Source organism: Rhinopithecus roxellana, chromosome 2, assembly GCF_007565055.1.
Source record: "Rhinopithecus roxellana isolate Shanxi Qingling chromosome 2, ASM756505v1, whole genome shotgun sequence".
NCBI classification, from domain to species: Eukaryota; Metazoa; Chordata; class Mammalia; order Primates; family Cercopithecidae; genus Rhinopithecus; species Rhinopithecus roxellana.
In genome coordinates this window covers 24,110,986-24,124,090 of record NC_044550.1, presented here as the reverse complement: position 1 = coordinate 24,124,090, position 13,105 = coordinate 24,110,986, and the positions used below count along the sequence as shown (strand labels likewise).

The 13,105-nt window shown below is 37.1% G+C and overlaps 1 pseudogene; it reads left to right on the top strand.

Moving 5' to 3' along the window:
• The first annotated feature begins 9,123 nt into the window (after positions 1–9,123).
• LOC104656166 lies at positions 9,124–9,718 on the top strand (annotated as a pseudogene).
• The last annotated feature ends 3,387 nt before the right edge of the window (positions 9,719–13,105 follow it).

Sequence of the window (13,105 nt, the reverse complement as noted above, 5' to 3'; positions counted from 1 at the left end):
TCCTTCCACTGCTCTTGCACTAGTTCAAGGCTGAGAAGAAGTGGCCCCGTGCCAGCTCTAATTAAGCAATAAGACACTCCAGGCAGTACATTTCTGGGGATTACTGCATGCCTGCCTTAAGTGCATCACTACTCAAGAAGGGCAATCATCCTTTAGAAAATGCATTCTCTGAAGTGACTTATTGCTATTTGGAAGGGGAACTTTTATAAACTAGAAAGAAGAGAGGAGGATATGTTTTTCTCATGCACTAGATGGTATTCTCTGTGTGTGGCTTATTTCTTTGTAAGAGGGAAGAAATATTCTTTCTAGAAGAACACAGTCAGCATTAAACACTCCATTCAGGGTCAATCTGGCCACAAACACATATTTGTCCTATTATTTTTTCACTGTTGAACTGTATATCCAATGGATATAACTTTAAATCTGAGGTATTTTTTTCTTGTAGTATGTGTTTCCTCACCAGATAAACATTAAGATAACAGTAAAATTCTTTTGTTGCTTTAAGTTTAAAAAAGAGTTACAAAATGAATCCTGATGAACTTAAGACAGTCATTTACTTTTGTTTTCATGTGTCTAAGAGGCACACAGTATAGAGTATGGCTTATGAAGCCAATCTCTCAAGCCAGACTGCCAGGTTTGAATGCTAACCCTGACACTTTTTATCTGTATGACCCTGAGAAAGTTATTTTAATTCTCCGTTCCTCATTCTTCTTATTCGTAAAATATATATACTAAGTATACCTACTATATGGGTTGTTTTATGGATTAAATGCGATGACATATATAAAATACTTAATTTTGTCTGGTACATAACAAAGCAAAAATATATTTTCATTTTGGGAATAATGATTATTATATTTTAATTTATCAGTAATCCTGAAAAGATGATTAGCAGGGAATTAGAATTACTCTAATTTACTTTTAACTGAATAAACTGGAAAAATTGATATCTCTAGGTTTTAATCTCTATATCTATAAAATGGCCAGTACCCTAGGCATGCTCTGGTGGCCTCCAGTGATCCCTGGCTCTTGGTATTCACACCCTGTATAATCTTTTCCCCCTGGATGAGGGCTACACTGAGATGTTACATCTGAGATTAGGTTGTAAAAGAGGGTGGCTTCTGTCTTAAAGCCCTTTTTAGCTGTCTTTCTTTGTCTCTCTCAGCTCACCAGCAACAAAGTCACAAGGACACTCAGTAAATGTGTACAGCGGGCATGCAGTAAGAATGTAGACCTACCAGTAATGACACAAATGAACCTGAAAGCAGATCCCCAGCCCTGGAAAGCCTTGAGATGAGTGCAGAGTTAGCTGACAGTCTGACTGGAGTCTCGTGAGAGATGTGACAAGAGATGTAGAAACAGGGGCACCAGCTAAGCTGTACCCAGATTTACCAGCAAAGAGACTGAGATAATAAACATTGTTGTCATTAGGCACTAAGTTTGGGGTAATTTGTTACACAGCAAAAAGTAACACACAGTTGATAACATGTGGAAGATGGCAGAAAACACAAAATGCTTGCCATATTGAGGCACTGATATTGTTAACAGCTATCTTCAAGAAACTAATTGGAACAAAAGACAATTAAACTTTAATATTATTACCTTTATTATTTGCTTCATTTGTATTTGTATCCTTTGCTTATTTTTTTGAAAAACTAGAAATCACCTATGTGCCAGGCACCATTACAGGGCTGGTAATTTAGCAGCAGACAAAATATACATCTTTTGAAGCTTGCATGTTCATAAATTTCTTAAAATATAATATATTAGATATTGCTAAGTACTCATGATCAAAATTAAACAAGGAAGGAGGATAGAGAGTGCTTGCATTTCAAAAACAGTTTTTAAACCTTGGCTAAGAAAACTTCATGAGAAGATAATATATAGGTCAAAGTCTAAAAACACAGAAGCAGTCCATGAGGGTATTGAGAAAAGAATGTTCCAAGCAAAGGCAATAGGCAAGCAAGGTCAACGTGCTAAGGCACTGACGTTAGAGCTTTCCTGGTCCTTTAGGAGCAACTAGAGGTGATGTTAAGGGGTACAGGGAGGGAATCAGTGCAGTTTTCTATAGGCCATTTAAGAATGTAGGCTTAACACTTGAATGAGATGGGAAATCACAGAGTAATCCAAGTAGGCAGTGGTATGATTTGATTCCAGTTTTAGAAGATCTTAGGCTGTTCTTAAAAGTCTAGATTAGGCTTGGGCATGAGATATGGAGAGGCAATATAGTAGTGGAGACCAGATACTAGTTAGCTTAAGTAAAATAGTAAAATATGACTTAACTATGGTAATTGAAAAAAGATAATATTCCTTTCATTTCTAAATATTATTTTAACCTTGTTAAATTTTCATGGGAAAGGCAACACAAGTATTAAAATAGAAGTAAAACATATTATTTTATTCATGACATTTGATTATACCTAGTCTTAAGGCTAAAATTACAAATGTACATCTAAATCCAAAATGATTCAGCTACATATATGTATATATAATATATAAAATTACATGTACATATATACATACATGCATAGCTTCAGAAAGTGTATATGTGTGTATATGTGAATGTGTACATACAAACACATGAGAGAGACAGCACGAGCATGTAAATATGACAAAATGTTGGCAACTAGTAAAACCAGATGAAGATGTTGTATGGCTGTTTATTTACTATTTTTGTCAATTTTCTGTAGGTTTGACATTGTTAAAAATAAAATGATAGGAGAAAACATGCATCACAATTGTGTGTTAATTCAAAATTGATTTTGTACTTGACATATAAATACACTATGATAAAAATAAATAAATGGGACTATGACCTTAAGATTCTCACTCAAGTATTTACACACTAATTATGACTAATCTTAAACAGTATAAAGTTACATCAAATCACCGATGCTTGAGGCTTTGGCCATTTTCTAGATGATTATAACTTACCACTGATGAACCCTTGCAGCAAACCTCATTTAAATGTTAAAATAATTAACTTCAGAAAACTTGCTAAAGGGAAGTTGGTAGATTTAACAGAGAAGTTGACTCACTTGCCTAATATATACACTCTTAGAAAAGTGTTTCCATACATATGTGTTACATAAGATATGCCAATTGTCCCAGAAACACATAGCCAACTAAACAATTGATGTGGACAATAATGCTTTCAAAGTTTTATGAATGAACTTGTTATTGATCTGCTACCATTAGTTGTATAGTTCAATCTATACTTGCCTTGGTCTATCAAGTGTGGAGCGGCTCTGCATCCCCTTTCCACCTCATACCACGATTGCCACTGGCATGGACTGTGAATGAAGGCCATCAGCCCTGTGTCTGCGTGCACCCTGTCCCTGGTGTCGATATTGCCAGCAGCCCTGCCCCTCACCCTGCCCCCAACCCCGTGCTGCCACCACTGCTGCTGCAAACGCCAGCGTGGAGGCCAGCATTTCCACACCTGCCAGTATCCCAACCCAGTTGATGAGCATGCACCCTGCCATGCTGCTGCTGCTACTGGCATGTGTGAACGAGCATGGATTCTGCTGCTACCACCCGACAAACTGCTTTGACTGGTACCACCTATCAAAGTGTTATAGACTACAGTCTGGGAACCCCTTGGTCCCTCCAGCACAGCAGAATCCTAACATTAAGGGGCCAGAGAACAAAGCTGGGGGCCCATTAATAGCCCCCAAGAGTCAGAGTGTGCAGCCCAGGACTGCTGAGCTGAGCTTTGCCCCCCTAAACTCTAGAAACAAAGCTAGTTTACTGAACCCTTATACCACAATCAAACCCCCTAAGGATATCAAAGAAGATGAAAGAAAAAAACACATTTAAAGGACAGCAAGCTCAAAGACTAAAGGAATATTAGCCTCCAAAGGTGAGAGAGAACCAGTGCAAGAACTATGGCAGCTCAAAAATCCAGAACGACTTCTATTTGTTTATTTATTTAAATGAGATGACATCTCACTCTGTTGCCCAGACTGGTCTCAGACTACTGAGCTCAAGTGATCCTCCTGCCTCAGCCTCCCAAAGTGGTAGGATTATAGGTGTCAGCCACTGTACCCAGCCCCGAGTGACTTCTTCTGCAATTGTTGCTAACCACGATGAAATGGTTGAAATGACAGAAACAGAATTCTGATTATGGGTGGGAAGGAAGATCATCAAGATTCAGGAGAAAGTTGAAATCCAATCTAAGGATTCAAAGAAATAAAATGATACAGGAGTTGAAAGATGACTATTTTAAGAAGGAAAAAAAATGATCTAATAAAGCTGAAAACTTAATTCAAGAATTTCTGAATACAATTCCAAATGCAAAATCAACCAAGCTGTGGAATCTCAGAACTTGAAGACTGGTTATCTGAAATAAGTCAGACAAAAATAAAGAAAAAACAATAAAGAAGAATAAAACCTCTGAGAAATATGTGATTATGTAAAGGAATCAAATCTATGACACATTGGGATCCCTGAAAGAGAGGCAGAGGAAGTGAGAAGGTTGGAAAACTTATTTCAGAATATCATCCATGAAAACTTCCCCAACTGTGCCAGAGAGGACAACATTCAAATTCAGGAAATGCATAGAAGCCCTGTGAAATACTACATGAGAAGACCATCCCGAAGACACATAGTCATCAGATTCTCCAAGATTGAAATGAAAGAGAAAAATGAAAAACGCAGCTCTAGAGAAAGGGTAGGTCACCTACAAAGGGTACGCCATCAGGCTAACAGTGGACCTTTCAGCAAAAACCTTACAAGCCAGAAAAAATTGGGGGCCTATATTGAGTATTCTTAAAGAAATGAATTAATAACCAAGAATTTTATATGCAGACAAACCAAGCTTCATAAGTGCAGGAGGAATAATATCCTTTTCAGATAAGAAAATGCTAAGGGAATTCATGACAACCAGACATGTCTTAGAAGATTTCCTGAAGGGAATTCCAAATATGAAAGGAAAGGCTATTACCAGACACTATAAAAACACACTTAAATACATAGAACAGTGACACTATAAAGAAACCACACAAACAAGTCTGTATAATAATCAGCTAACAACAGTGACAGGATCAAATTTGCACATATCAATACTAACCTTGAGTGTAAATGGGTTAAATGCCTCAATCAAAAGGCACTGAGTGGCAAGTTGGATAAAGAAGCAAGATCTACTTGTATGTTGTCTTCAAGAGTTCAATCTCACATGCAATGACAGCCATAGGCTCAAAGCAAAGGGATGAAGAAAAATCTACCAAGCAAACAGAAATTAGAAAAATTAGAGATTTATAATCTAATTTTAGACAAAACAGACTTTAACAAACATAAAAAAAGATAATGAAGGGCATTACATAATGGTAAAGGGCTCAATTCAACAAGAAGACCTAACGATTCTAGATTTATAGGTACCCAACACAGAAGCACCCAGATTCATAAAGCAAGTTCTTAGAGAGCCACAAAGAGACTTAGATAACCACACAATAATAGAGACTTCAACCTCCCTCTAACTATGTTAGACACATCATCAAGGCAGAAAACTAACAAAGATATTCAGGACCTGAATATAACAATTGGCCAAATGGACCTAATAGACATGTACAGAACTCTCCATCCCAAAACAACAGACTATATATTCTTCTCATCTGCAGTGGCATATGTTCTAAAATGGACTATACAATCAGATATAAAACAACCCTCAGCAAAGTAAAAAAATCTTGAAATCATACCAACCACATTCTCAGACCACAGTGTGATAAAAATATAAATCAATAGTAAGAAAATTGCTCAAAACCATATAATTACTGGAAATTAAAAATTGTTCCTGAAAGACTTTTGGATAAAAAGGCAGAAAAATAGAGAAATTCTTTAAAACTAATGAGAAAGAAGATACAATATACCAGAATCTCTAGACACAGCTAAAGTAGTATTAAGAGGGAAGTTTATAGCACCAAACATCAACATTAAAAAGTTAGAAAGATCTCAAATTAGCAACCTATCATCAGAACTAGAGAAGCTAGTGAACCAAGAGCAAACTAATCCCAAAGCTAGCAGAAGACAAGAAATAACCAAAATCAGAGCTGACCTGAAGCAAATTGTGACACAGAATACCAGACAAAAGATCAATAAATCCAGGAGCTGGTTCTCTGAAAGAATAAGATCACCAGCTAGACTAATAAAGAGAGAAGATCCAAATAACAACAATCAGAATGACAAAGGGGACATTACTACTCAACCCACAGAAATAATAATAAAAAAACCTTTAGAGATTACTATGAAAACTCTATGCACACAAACTAGAAAACCTAAAAGAAATGAATACATTCCTGGAAACTATAACTCCCCAAGATTGAGCCAGGAAGAAATTGTATCCTTGAACAGACCAATAACAAGTTCTGAAATTGGTAGAATTTGTATTACCGATTCAATCAGAAAAAGCCCAGGACCAGACAAATTCACAGCTGAATTCTATCTGATGTAAAAGAAAGAGCTGCTATAATTCCTACAGAAATTATTCCAAACAATTGAGAAGAAGGGTCTCCTTTTTAACTCATTGCATGAGGCCATCATCATCCTGATACCAAAACCTGGCATAGATACAATAAAAGAAGAAAACTTCTGGCCAATATCCTTGATGAACATAGATGCAAAATTCCTCAACAAAATACTAGAAAACCGAATCCAGCAGCACATCAAATAACTAATCCACCACAATCAAGTAGGCTTTGTCCCTGGGATGCAAGGTTGGTTTAATATATGCAAAGCAGTAAATGTGATGCATCACATAATTAGAACTAAAAACAAAAACCACATGATTACCTCAATATATGCCAAAAAAAAAAAAAAAAGATTTTCGATAAAATTCAACATCCCTTCATGTTAAAAGGCCTCAACAAAATAGGCACTGAAGGAGCATACTTCAAAATAATATACATCTATGAAAAACCCATGGCTGACATCATATTGATTGGGAAAAAGCTGGAAGCATTTTCCTTGAACAACTGGAGCAAGGCAAGGATGCTCCCTCCCACCACTTCTATTCAACACAGTACTAGAAGTCCTGGCCAGACAATCAGGTAAGAGAAAGAAATGGCATCCAAATAGGAAGAGAAGTCGAATTAACCTGCTTGTAGATGTTATAATTCTATACCTAGAAAACCTTATAGTCTTTGCCCAAAGCCTCCAAGACCTGATATAAAACTTCAGCAAAATTTCAGGATATAAAATCAATATACAAAATTAGAAGCATCTTATACACCAGCAACAGTCAAGCTAAGAGCCAAATCAAGAGTGAAATCACATTCAAAATAGCCATGGAAAGAGTAAAATACCTAGAAATACAGCTAACCAGTGAGGTGAAAGATCTCTACAGTAAGAATTACAAAACATTGCTCAAAGAAATCAGAGATAACATGCACAAATGGAAGACATTCCATGCTCATGGATAGGAAGAATCAACATTGTTAAAATGGTCATAGAGTCCAAAGCAATCACAGAGTCAATACTATTCCTATCAAACTACCAATGGCATTCTTCACAGAATTAGGAAAAACTATTTTAAAATTCATATGGAACCAAAAAAGAGTCCAAATAGTCAAAGCAATTGGAGCAAAGCTAGAGGCATCATATTAGCTGACTTCAAACTATACTATAAGGCTACAGTAACCAAAACAGCAAGGTATTAGTATAACAACATAGACCAATAGAACAGGATAGAGAATCCAGACACAAAGTTGCACATCTACCATCATCTGCTATTTGAGAAAGTCAACAAAACCAAGCAATAGGGAAAGGACTCCCTATTCAATAAATGGTGCTGGGATAACTGGCTAGCCATTTGTAGAAGATTGAGACTGGACCCCTTCCTTATACTATAAACAAAAACCTGAAACCGTAAAACCCTTGATGATAACCTAGGGAATACCATTCAGGACATAGGACTTGGCAAAGATTTTATGATGAAGATGCCAAAAACAATAATAACAAACAAAAATTGACAAATGGGACCTCATTTGCACAACAAACAAAACTATCAGAGTAAACAGAGCACCTACCAAATGGGAGAAAATATTCACAAACTATGCAGCCAACAAAGGCCTAATATCCAGAATCTATAAGGAGCTTATACAAATCAAAAACCAATCATTAACCCCATTAAAAAGTGGGAAAAGGATATGAACAGACATTTTTCAAAGTAAGACACATCTGTGGTCAACAAGCCTATGAAGAAATGCTCAATATTACTGATCATTAGAGAAATGCAAATCAAAGCCACAATGAGATACCATCTCACATAGAATGGCTATTATTAGAAAGTCAAAAAAATAACAGATGCTGGTGATGCTGCAGAAAAAAAGAATGCTTATACACTGCTGGGGGGGGGGTGGAATGTAAATTAATTCAGCCATTGTGCAAAGCAGTTTGGCAATTTCTCAACTCAAAGCAGCAGTACCATTCAACCCAGTGATCCTATTACTCGGTATATACCCAAAGGAATATAAATCATGCTAACATAAAGACACATGCATGCATATGTTCATGGCAGCACTATTCACAATAGCAAGGACATGCAATCAACCTAAATGCCCATCAGTGGTAGATGGATAAAGAAAATGTGGTACAAATACACTGTGGAATACTATGCAGCCATTAAAAAAAATGAGATCATGTCTTTTGCAGCAAGGTGGGAAGTGGAGGCCATTATCCAAGTGAACTAACATAGGAAAAGAAAGCCAAATACCACATGTTTGCACTTATAATTGGGAGCTAAATGTTTAGTACATATGGACACAAAGAAGGTAACAACAGGCCCAGACATCAGGGTCTACCTGAGGGTGGAGAGAGCAAGAAGGGTGACAAATAAAGAAGTACCTATTGAATACTATGCTTAGTACTTGGGTGACAAAAATCTGTTCACCAGACCCCCATGATACACAAATTAGCTGTGTAACAAACCTGCACGTGTACCCCTGAACCTAAAGTAAAAAAAGTTGCTGACTTATTTGTAAAAAATGTTGTTTTTTTTTTCATTTTCATTTTAAAATAGTCAAAGCCAGTAAAATAAATGGAAAGCAAAGGGACAAAACCATAAAAGTAGTTACTTCAGTTTGCACAAAAGAAAAAAAATCCAAACAAATTAAAAAAACATGTTGCTTTCCGGACCTGGCAGAGCAGGAGGCGCCATCATGGGAGTTGACATTCGCCACAACAAGGACCGAAAGGTTCGGCGCAAGGAGCCCAAGAGCCAGGATATCTGCCTGAGGCTGTTGGTCAAGTTGTATAGGTTTCTGGCCAGAAGAACCAATTCCACATTCAACCAGGTTGTGCTGAAGAGGTTGTTTATGAGTCGCACCAACCGGCCACCTCTGTCCCTTTCCCGGAAGATCCGGAAGATGAAGCTTCCTGGCCAGGAAAACAAAACGGCCGTGGTTGTGGGGACCATAACGGACGACGTGCGGGTTCAGGAGGTGCCCAAACTAAAGGTATGTGCACTGCACGTAACCAGCCGGCCCGCAGCCGCTTCCTCAGGGCAGGAGGCAAGATCCTCACTTTCGACCAGCTGGCCCTGGACTCCCCCGAGGGCTGCGGCACTGTCCTGCTCTCCGGTCCTCGCAAGGGCCGAGAGGTGTACCGGCATTTCGACAAGGCCCCAGGAACCCCGCACAGCCACACCAAACCCTACGTCCGCTCCAAGGGCCGTAAGTTCGAGCGTGCCAAAGGCCGACGGGCCAGCCGAGACTACAAAAACTAACCTTGGATCCTACCCTCTTATTAAAAAGATTTTGAATGCCGAAAAAAAAAAAAAAATGTTTTGCTATAACCTAAAAGTTGCAGGAAAAACACTTTTGTTATTTTGTAGAACTATATTTGTCTTATGGGACTTCTACCCACCCCCCCAAAAAATCATGTCACATTCGTAGAGTATATTCATTGTGAGAATAATTTTGGATTTAATTACCAAAATATTTTTGGAAATAGATACGTCTGATTAATAAAACAATTCTGTAAAGTCTCTCCTTGTTCTATTTAAAAGACAGGTATGAATCATTATTATTATTTTTTTTTTTTGAGACGGAGTCTCGCTGTGTCGCCCAGGCTGGAGTGCAGTGGCGCGATCTCGGCTCACTGCAAGCTCCGCCTCCCGGGTTCCCGCCATTCTCCCGCCTCAGCCTCCGAGTAGCTGGGACTACAGGCGCCCGCCACCGCGCCCGGCTAGTTTTTTGTATTTTTAGTAGAGACGGGGTTTCACCGTGTTAGCCAGGAGGGTCTCGATCTCCTGACCTCGTGATCCACCCGCCTCGGCCTCCCAAAGTGCTGGGATTACAGGCTTGAGCCACCGCGCCCGGCCTGAATCATTATTTTATATGTGTGTATACATTTAATGCATTTTTAAAAGTTCATGTATTAAGTAGCTGCACATCTAACGATTTCAAGGGATAGCAATACACTCTCCGTCTAAATCTCCTCTTACCGCCCACCCCAAGCATGTTCTCTATGCTCTGAAATAATACTACACAGTTTGTTTGCTTTTGTTGCTGATACTAGGTAATTTTTAAAAATCACCACCAGTATTCCTGTTTTACACAGCAAGAGAGCCATAGAGAAAAGAGATATATCTCTGTCAAAAGACCTAATTCTTGTATAAAGAATTAGGACATATTAAGTTTTCTTTCATTAGTTATCACGTATGAATCTGCTTGCTGGTGATAAGCTGTTAAGTAGCGTGGGAGAAATATGTGAGTGAGTGGCGACAATTTGGAACAACAAGGCCTTCATATTAGAAGAAATGTTAGTTATCGATCCAGAAGTTCCCAGATGTAGGGTTTTCATGAAACAGTATACATATATGTATGTTATGGGAGAGGGTCCCATATCTGCTTAGCCTTTTTTTTTTTTTTCTTTTGGTCAGGTAGGATTTTAATGAAGATTTGGGGAAGAAAACCCTTTATCTAGCATTTTCATAATTTCATAAAAGTTATGATTTTAACATGAAAAACAGAAAATCCTATACTGGTCCCATAAAAGTATAATCTAAGAGAGAAATCCAAGGTTATAATTTTTAAAAACATTTTCGTGGGTACATAGTAGGTGTATATATTTATGGGTTACACGAGTTATTTTGATATAGGCATGCAATGCATAATAATCACATTTTGATGTGTCTTTGATTTTGGTAGCAGGGTAATCCTGGCCTTTTAGAATGAGTTTGAAAGTATTCCCTCCTCCCCTACTTTTTGTAATAGTTTGAATAGGATTGCTATTACTACTTCTTTAAATGTTGGTAGAACTCAGCAGCGAAGCTATTGAGTGTCAGGCGCCTTTTTCTTGGAGACTTTCTAGTATCACTTTATTCTTGGTCTGTTCGGGCTTCGAATTTCTTCATGGTTCAATCTTGGTAGGTTGTGTGTGTCTAGGAATTTGTCCATTTTCTCTGGATTTTCCAATTTATTGGCTTATAGTTGCTCACAGTAGCCACTAACGATCCTTTGGATTTTTGTAGTATCAGTTGCAATGTCTCCTTTTTCATCTCTGATTTTACTTATTTGGGACATCTCTCTTCTTAGTCTGGCTACAGGTTTGTCAATTTTATCTTTGTTGAAAAACAACTTTGCATCTTACTGTTATTTTGTATTGTTTTCTTCATTTCAATTACATTGATTTATGCTCTGATCTTTTTTATTCTACTAATTTTGGGTTTTGTTTGCTTTTGCTTTTCTAATTATTTAAGATGCATTATTAGGCTATTTTTAAAAATGTTTTTCTTTTTTTGATGTATGTGCTTATACCTGTAAATTTCACTCTTCATACTGCAAATTGAAGTGTGTTTTTCTTAATATTTATTGTGAGAAGAATATGCTGTAGGCAGTAGAAAAATAAATAATTGTTTGACATGTTTCTAGCATGTCTACCTCAACTTCATAACTGTAATGTTGACATTCAGGATTGTGAATTTTACCTCCAAATGTAGTCAACGATCCTCTTCTTAGAGGTGTCTGATACTGACGTCTCTTGTTATTTATTCTTCACATGAAGGATTTGATTTTAATCTGTTAATGAATTCAGAGGGCTAATCACAAGAAAATATTCTTGGGTCCTTTTACCTATCATTTTCCACTAACAAAGAATGCCAGAAAACCAGTATTTAAAGATAAGAGCTAAAATTTTGAGATGTAATCATCTCAAACATTGTCTGCGAAATCTTTATAATTAGCATAACCTTTGGAGAATGTCATTGGATATTGATGAAACAGGGCATGAACTCTGTGTTGCCATTTAGCAGGGCTTGCAAAAGTAACCAGAATGACGCCTGGGAATTTTAAACTACCAGATAGTTCTTATCTATGAAACTGAGTGAGAAAGGCGTTTGTCCTCTCTAATGACTTCTGTTAGCAGATTTATGCCACTTGGATCAATATATCTCCACCTTCCCACCCCCTTAGCTCTACTTTTTAGGTTAAAAAAGGAAATGGAAGGAAGACGCCCGATTCCAATTTTTATAATGGAATAAAACTACATATAACTTTCTAGAAACCACTATAGTTCATATTCCTTGTTATATTTTTAAACGTGCTTAGAGATACAAAGAAGTAAACACAGAAAAGTATTTGCTTTCTTTACAGGACTAATCACACATTTTAAGAAAACAAGTAGAATTAAATTGAAATAGGCCAAAGGATAAGATACTTTATTATAACATTTCAATCAGAAGTCATTTCTTCATAAACAGTTTTTCTAAATGCTCATTGTTTCAGTGGTTATAAGACCATTATCCTTTCTCTAACATCACTCGTGACTAAAGATCAATTAAACGAATAAATGTCTATTTTATAAAGATAAATATTGTTGGGGAAAGGATAATTTTTAAAAGATGTGTTACAGTTTTTGGGGTGAAAAATTGCCTATTATAACCTAAAGTTTGCTCTTTGATTAAAAGTATTTCTAAAACAAATAACCTGCATGTGAATATGTGTGTGTAACTAATACAATTAATCTTCATGCTAGATTAACTTGATAAAATATTGACCTAATTTGGGATTAAAAGATTACAAGTAACATTTTGCGCTGAATGCTGCAACATGCCTCATGTCAACATAGTAATGACAGAATTAACCTCCCAAGCCCTCTTCAATTGGGGCAT